The sequence below is a fragment of the Suncus etruscus genome, chromosome 6 (genome assembly GCF_024139225.1).
Source record: "Suncus etruscus isolate mSunEtr1 chromosome 6, mSunEtr1.pri.cur, whole genome shotgun sequence".
Taxonomy (NCBI): Eukaryota; Metazoa; Chordata; class Mammalia; order Eulipotyphla; family Soricidae; genus Suncus; species Suncus etruscus.
The window spans coordinates 63086712-63094456 of NC_064853.1; the positions used below are offsets into that span (position 1 = coordinate 63086712).

General features: G+C 32.3%; 1 non-coding gene across 1 annotated transcript; it reads right to left on the minus strand.

The window, feature by feature from the left end:
- Positions 1 to 3468: 3468 nt before the first annotated feature.
- LOC126012291 (U6 spliceosomal RNA) lies at positions 3469 to 3575 on the minus strand. Its single transcript, XR_007496809.1, has one exon. It is a non-coding gene; the product is annotated as a U6 spliceosomal RNA (small nuclear RNA).
- Between the last annotated feature and the right edge of the window lie 4170 nt (positions 3576 to 7745).

Below are 7745 nucleotides of genomic sequence, written 5' to 3' on the forward strand. Positions count from 1 at the left end.
AGAATGATAGAAGTAAAAGTTAAATAAGTGAGTTAACAAATAATGTAGACAAGAGAAAGAAAAAATTAGAAACAAATTAAGGTATTGGGGCTAGAGCAATAGCACAGAGTTAGGGTGTTTTCCTTGTACAAGGCTGTTCTGGGACAGGCCCAGATTTGTTTTGATTCCTGCATCCCATATGTTCCCCAGAGCCTGCTAGGACTGATTTCTGATAGCAGAACAAGGAGTAACCTCTGAGCGCTGCCACCAGGTGTGGCCTAAAATAAAGAAAAGAAAAGAAAAGAAAAGAAAAGAAAAGAAAAGAAAAGAAAAGAAAAGAAAAGAAAAGAAAAGAAAAGAAAAGAAAAGAAAAGAAAAGAAAAGAAAAGAAAAGAAAAGAAAAGAAAAGAAAAGAAAAGAAAAGAGAAAAGAAAGGAAAAGGAAGAAAGAGAAAGAAAGAAAGAAAGAAAGAAAGAAAGAAAGAAAGAAAAAGAAAGAAAGAAAGAAAGAAAGAAAGAAAGAAAGAAAGAAAGAAAGAAAGAAAGAAAGAAAGAAAGAAAGAAAGAAAGAAAGAAAGAAAGAAAGAAAGAAAAAAGAAAGAAGAAAGAGAAAGAAGAAAAGGAATAAAAGAAAAAAGAAAGAAAGAAAGAAAGAAAGAAAGAAAGAAAGAAAGAAGAAAGAAAGAAATGAAGAAAAAAGAAAACAAAGAAAAAAAGAAAAATAGGAAGAAAGAAGAGAGAAAGAAAGAAAAAGAAATTCTGTGTAGGTAAAAAAATAAAAATAAAATAAAAATAAAGAAAAATGAGTTGTTAGGTATTAAAATTAGAAAAGACTTGCACACAAATTAGCTGATCCTGGTTTGATTCCTGGCATTTTTCAAATTGCACTAAATGACTTCTGGTACAAAACCATGTGTGACTAACTCTGAAAATTAAAAATATAAAAGGGCAAGATACAATTAAAAAGATATATTTTAAATATGGGTCTAAAAAATCTCATTCCTCCTGCCAAATAAACAATAGTATGGTGGTTAGTACTTACCTTGTACACTGTGGACTGGGTTATAACAGCATCCCCTGCTTCATACTCCCCACTAATATCTTGGTGGTTCACTACTGGATCCTAAATATAGAATACATATGTTGCCACTCTTAGACTAAACATCATTAATAGTAACTAAACTCCCTGATATTTTCTATACATGGATCCACAAACTTAACATAGAAATCATAATTCAGAAATTTCTGTTTAACTCAAATGGAATAGTCATACTCACACAAAATCCCACATGTGAAATATTTTTGGAAAATTTTAATGCCTTTACATATTTTAACTAAAAGAGGTTTATTTGGGGATGAATATTTAGTGGTAAAATAAAATAAAGGAACTTTAAGAAAAATTAAAATATTGGTATATAAAGAATGGCATATATTTTAATTATGCCAAAATTTATACATATAAGATTATATATAGTTTGATTCTATCTTATTTTAAAATCTAAAAATCCCACATAAGGGACAGATAGATTATTAGTGGATTCTAGATACTGTAAAAATTCATGGGAAGTTGGGAAACAAACTATTTCTTGGTCATGTTGTTGTTACAGATATATATGTACTGTATCAGTACATGGAGAAATTAATACTAAAATAGTAATTATTTATATGTATATATTGACTTCATGACAATTTTATAAGATTTTGTTTTGTTTTGGGGCCACATCCATTTACACTCAGCGATTACTCCTGGTTATGCACTCAAAATTGCTCCTGGCTTGTAGACCATATAGAAATATAGGACCGCTGGGGATCAAACCCTGGTCAGTCCTGGTTCAGCCGCATGCTAGGCAAAAACCCTACCACTGTGCCATCGCTCTGGCCTCAATTTTATAAGAATTTAAACGTAAAAATTATTAATCTTATATATAAGGTATGTGAATAGAAACAGTAAGAAATAAAGCAAAATGAAGACAGCCAATAAAACAGAGTAATGCAAATGAAGTAAATCAGATAAATTGCATCTTTAAAACATTAAATTATTAAAAATCCTAGCATGTTGTATCAAGAAAAAGAGAAATTATTCAATTAAAATATTGAATGTAGTGGGTTTGGAGACATTACTCATTCGAGAAATATAATGTAGATCCAGATCGATAGAATAGCAGTTATGGTCCTTATCCTGTATGAGACTTGCTTTGATTCAATCACTGTCACTTCATCTACTTTTATACCACTGCCCACCAGGATTGACACATGAGGGCAGAAACAGGAGTAAGCGCTGAGCATTGCTGGGTGTGCCCTAAAAGCAAAAACAAACAGCATACAAACAAATAAGCAAATAAAATAAAAATAATATAACACAAACTTGAAAATTACGCAAACCTGCCTTCCCGTTAAGTCAGAGCCTAATGAATTCTCGGCTGATACAAAGTAACAGATCTCATAAAATACCTGGATACAAAATTCCTTAGGCATTTGTCAAAGCTTTACCATGAAGACTTAAGGAGTACTAGAGGACATTATGCTAAATAAAATTAGCTGGCACAGAAAGACAAACATTATAAGATCCTTTTATGAAGAACATAAAATAAACTTTCAGAACCAGAGTGTGAAAAAAATCCAAGAATGGGGAGGAGGGGCAAGAGTGGAGAGTACAATGTTTACTATACAATGAAAAAGTCTTAAGTTAATAAAATCATATCCTACACTTACACCTTAATCTAAGTAGGCTGGAGTTATAGTACAGTGAGTAGTTGGAAATTTGTTTTGAATATGACTTTCTAAGGTTTAATTCTCAGCACCATACATGATCCATTCAGTCCTGCCTGAATCATCTGTGAGTGAAGAGCCCTGAACACTGACAGGACGATTCTCAGTGAACTTGAATATCAGCCATATTTATTCATTCACAGATAAGCATAGGGTTATGAGTGTATTTTTATGCAAAGATAATTTAGATATAAATATTTTATTTTTAATAATCTACCCATATCACTACCTTCCAATATTCAGTTATAATATGTTTAAATAAAATATGTATATGTAAAATTAAATATTTTCTATATAAATATAAATTAAACATTTTTCAGAATCAAATTGAAATTTAATATTTTTTTGGATTTTGGATCACATTCAGTGGTGCTCGTGGTTTACTCCTGGCTCTGCGCTTAGAAAAATCTCCTAGCAGGCTCGAGGGATCATATGGGATGCCAAGGATCAAACCCAGGTCCATCCAGGTCAATTTCGTGCATGGCAAATGTCATCCCACTGTTCTATTGCTCTGGCTCCAATATTTTAAATTTTGGTTTGTACAAATAGGCTTTTAATTTTTATGACTTTTCACTACACAAGTATATATGTTACCTAAGAATCAACTTTTAAAATAAAATTGTAAACTTTAGTAAAGAAAAGATGAACAAAAAAGTAAAAAACTAACAATTTAGATCAATGTATGTTTTTAGCAAAAACAGTATTCCAATTGTTTCTTTTTTTTAATATGGAACACTTCAAGAATTTGCATGTCATCCTTGTGCAGGGGCCATGCTAAAATTCTTTGTATCATTCCAATTTTAGTATATGTGCTGCCAAAGCAGGCACTCCAATGTTTTCTTTTCCAGAAAATATAACAAATATTTCTGAAATTTCTATTGAGTCAACAGCATCATGAGATCAAAGAGTAATATTCCTCAGAGGTTGTACAGGAGTTTAGGTCTTGACATAGAACACCACAGACCTGGGTTCATCCACAGCATCTTTTCTTGTTAGCCAAGAATTGTGATTACTCAGCAATGAACTGTGTGTAGAAGCAATACTATCTTCTATGCCTTTTCTCATAGAAAATCTGGACAGAAATGAATTTTTTCAAGGATGTTTACAAAATGAATATGTATTCATTGCTGATGAGACGTGGTTCACCATTTTTTGAAAGTAATGTGAAGAATTCTCAAAAACTACAACAACAACTTAAATTTGACCTTGAAATTTCAACCCTAAGAACACCAAATCTATATTCATTGCAGCATTTGAAATAGTCAAGATTTGGATATTCAAATATGTGGCAGCAGATAAATGGATAAAGAAATCATAGTGGCTGGAGTGTCACAGCAGGTAGGGTATTTGCTTTGCAAGTGTCTGACCCAGGTTCAGTCTCAAGCATTCCATATTTGTCCCCCAATTGTGCCTGCAGGAGTAACTTCTGAGCACAGAGTTGGGAGAAACCCAAGCCCGGCTGGGTGTGGCCCAAACAAACATTAGAGAAATCATAGTGTCACTACACAATGGAACATAATTTAATTATGATAAAGAATTTAATTTTTCAGTTTTCTGCATCTAGTATGGGACTGAGGAAACAAAGTGAGAAAGGACACATACATCTTACTAATTTGCAGGGAATAAGATTTTTTTCAATGGTTGAGATAATGTCAAACTAAACCTAGTGGGTTGTGGTAGGGTTATGGATATTGGTGAGGTTTTCTTGGGATGACAGTAAAGGTTAACGAGTGTATAACAGTAGTATTTCATTTTTGTACTTTTAAAAAATTAATTTATTGAATAAAAATATAATAGGAAAGAGATTTGTTTCATAATGTTATTTATCATTTGATAATGATACTTTTTTATTTATTTTTTGGTTTTGGGGCCACATTCAGTGATGCTCAGGAATCGCTTCTGTCTTGAGGAACCATAAGGAATGCTGGGGGAGTGAACCGAGGTCCTTCCTAGGTCAGACGCATACAAGGCAAACACCCTACCACTGTGCCACTGCTCTGGCCCCAGACTGATATTTTTGTTGCCAGTTATTTCCATATACTGCAGCTGAAAGTAGAGTTCTTTATTATATGCAATTTTAGCATAATTTGGGTGTTATAATTGAAGCAAAAGGAAAATTAATAATATTTGAGTATATTTCCATATTTTTGTTATAATTTACTAAATCTGTGCTTTCCTACCTTTTATCTTTTCTCCAGGTTTAGTGACAGAATTACCTCATATTTCATTCATTTGATCTGGGTTTGCAAACTCATATGAACATGTTTACTTAAACAGTTTTAAGCTTCATTAGTTCATCCTCTTCCTTTTGGTACTAAAATAGATTGACCACAGTTTTTAATAATAAAATTGTTGCTACAGGAGCCACAGCAAAGAGAAAACCTGTTCAGAATATATTTGAAACAATTCAAGAAAAATAAACAAAGCTCATTTCTCGAGGAGAGATAGTACAAGGGTTAAGGTACTTACCCTGGCTGTGGCCAACCTTAGTTGATTCATAAACTACATGCATCCTGTTTTCTAGAGAAATGCTAAGAGTAAACCCTAAGTGCTGTGCCAGGAGTATTTCCTGAGCACCATCAATGTGACCCCCAAAACAAAATACTCATATTATAGAGACTTGGCAGAGAGAAGTAGAATGTCTATCTTGAATACAGACAGGGATTGGGAAGGAGGAAAGAGGGGCATTGATGGTGGGACTGTTGCACTGGTGAAGGGGGTGTTCTGTTTATGACTGAAACCAAACTACAATCATGCTTAAATAAAGATTTTTTTCCTTTTGGTTTTTGGGCCACACCCGGTGATGTTCATTGGTTGCTCCTGGCTATGCTCTCAGAAATCATTCTTGGCTTGGGGGACTAGATGGGATGCCGGGAGATGGGCAAGGCGACTCCTTACCGCTTGCACCACCATTTCGCCCCTTAAATAAAGATTTTATATAAAAAATAAAGTACATAACATACCTTTTAATTTTAATCCACTTAAAATTCAAACTTAGAGGTAAATTTTCTCACTGTTATGGTTAACCATACACACCACCATCCAGCATTCCCGACAACTCTACCTGAATCCTTCTATGTAAATGACAATGTGACCAACTAAAGTGAATAAGAATACTCCATTTTTGTTTAGTTTGTTTGTTTTGTATTTGTTTTTTCAGCCACTCCCAGTGATGCTCAGGGGTTACTCCTGAATATGCGTTCAGAAATTGCTCCTAGCTTGGTGGACTATATGGTACATCAGGGATCAAATGGCTGTTCTGTCCTACGTCAGCCACATGCAAAGCAAATGCCCTAACACTGCGCCACCATTCTGGCCCCTGCATAATTCTTATTAAAATGTAAAATAATGAAAATGCAATAATTAACAGAATACAATTCGTATTCTAATTCAGTTATTTTAGTGGGAAATTTATTTGAATATTTCTTTTGTGACAATTGTTTGTGACAACCATAAAAGGCTTATTCTTAGATAACAATTTATAAAAATCACCTGAAATTTATCTCCCTTGGATAAAATCATAAAAATAGAACTACTTGTTTTATAATCTATTTATTAAAATAATGAGAGAAGCAGGATAGTATATTTTTGCTGAAAAATATATCACTGTCACATACATATACTGCAATATAAGAAACAAAGATAAACAGTATGACTTAACCTTCAAAAAGCTGACAGATCAATGGGATTTCTAAAGATCTGTCCAGACACAATATTACACAATAATACACCAATAGTAGTTCAATGGGATGCTGGGTATCATCTTGGGTCAGCTGCATGCAAGGCAAACACCCTATAGCTCTGCCATCGCTCAATAGGATTTTAAATTTTTCCAGACTGAATATTATGCAAAATTACACAGTATTACATAATATTGTGTGTTATTATAACATTAAAAAATACAGATTTGTGGGGTCTTGTATTCCTGTAGTGCTTTAGAGCTATGGTTACAGAGACATTGAAAATAGCATCTACTTTTTAAATATCTTGTTAGTCTTACATATCTTTTGTTATCAAAACTGCTTGAGATTTGCTGGGAAAAAAAACTATTTTCTTTCTTTTGGTTGTGATTTTCTATTGTCAAAAGTAGTAAAATTGTTAGTATATAAATGATGAAGTTATGAAGACATGAAGCTAAAGTTTCTATGTAATTTCCTCTGTCACCAATATTTCTATTTGCCAAATTGATTACTACTGAATTTTTCTTATTTGTTTTGATAAGTTATTATAAAACTGTAACAACAGTTGGCACTGCCATTTATTCAGAATTAATTTTTCAAATATCTGGAATATTAACTTAGAACTGTGTCAGCCTAAACCATACATATTCCAGGAGATAGAAATATAATACAGTGGGTAAAGCACTCAATGTTTAAGAAATAAACCTGCATATTGATTCTCAACGCCACATATTTCAAAGACATGATAAAAATAATATATATCAGGGTTGTTTTCTTAAAATTTGTCATTTATCACCATAAATGTGATTTCAGTCAATAAATAAATTTTATTAATATTTAAATTATGACTGTGATTTCTTTCTTTAAAAATTTTTAAGTTAACTCATAAAAAATATTGGTAGTAAAAGGTGGAAAAATTTTTTATTGGCTGAGCTCTTGCTTTGTATGTAGAAGTACGAATTTTGACCCCAAGGAAAACCAAGACTGACCACAAATCCCTCTGCAGAACACTTTATTATTTAGTTATGTTAAGAGGTACAAAGGGATTAGAGATGTTGGATTATAACAGGCTAAGTCATTTCTTATTTAGTAAATAGAATCATTCTCTTTTCATAACATTGTATTTACCTAAACTAAAATAGTAGGCTAGTTTTTCAAAAAACATAATTCTCATAACAGAGTAAAAATTTAATAGTTTGTCATATCATTTTCCTCTTATTTATCTTTTTCTTAGCATTCTTAGAATTGTAATTCAAATTGTATGTTCCATATAATTTGATACCTTCCATAATACCTTCAGCTCCGCTATTTTGTTAAT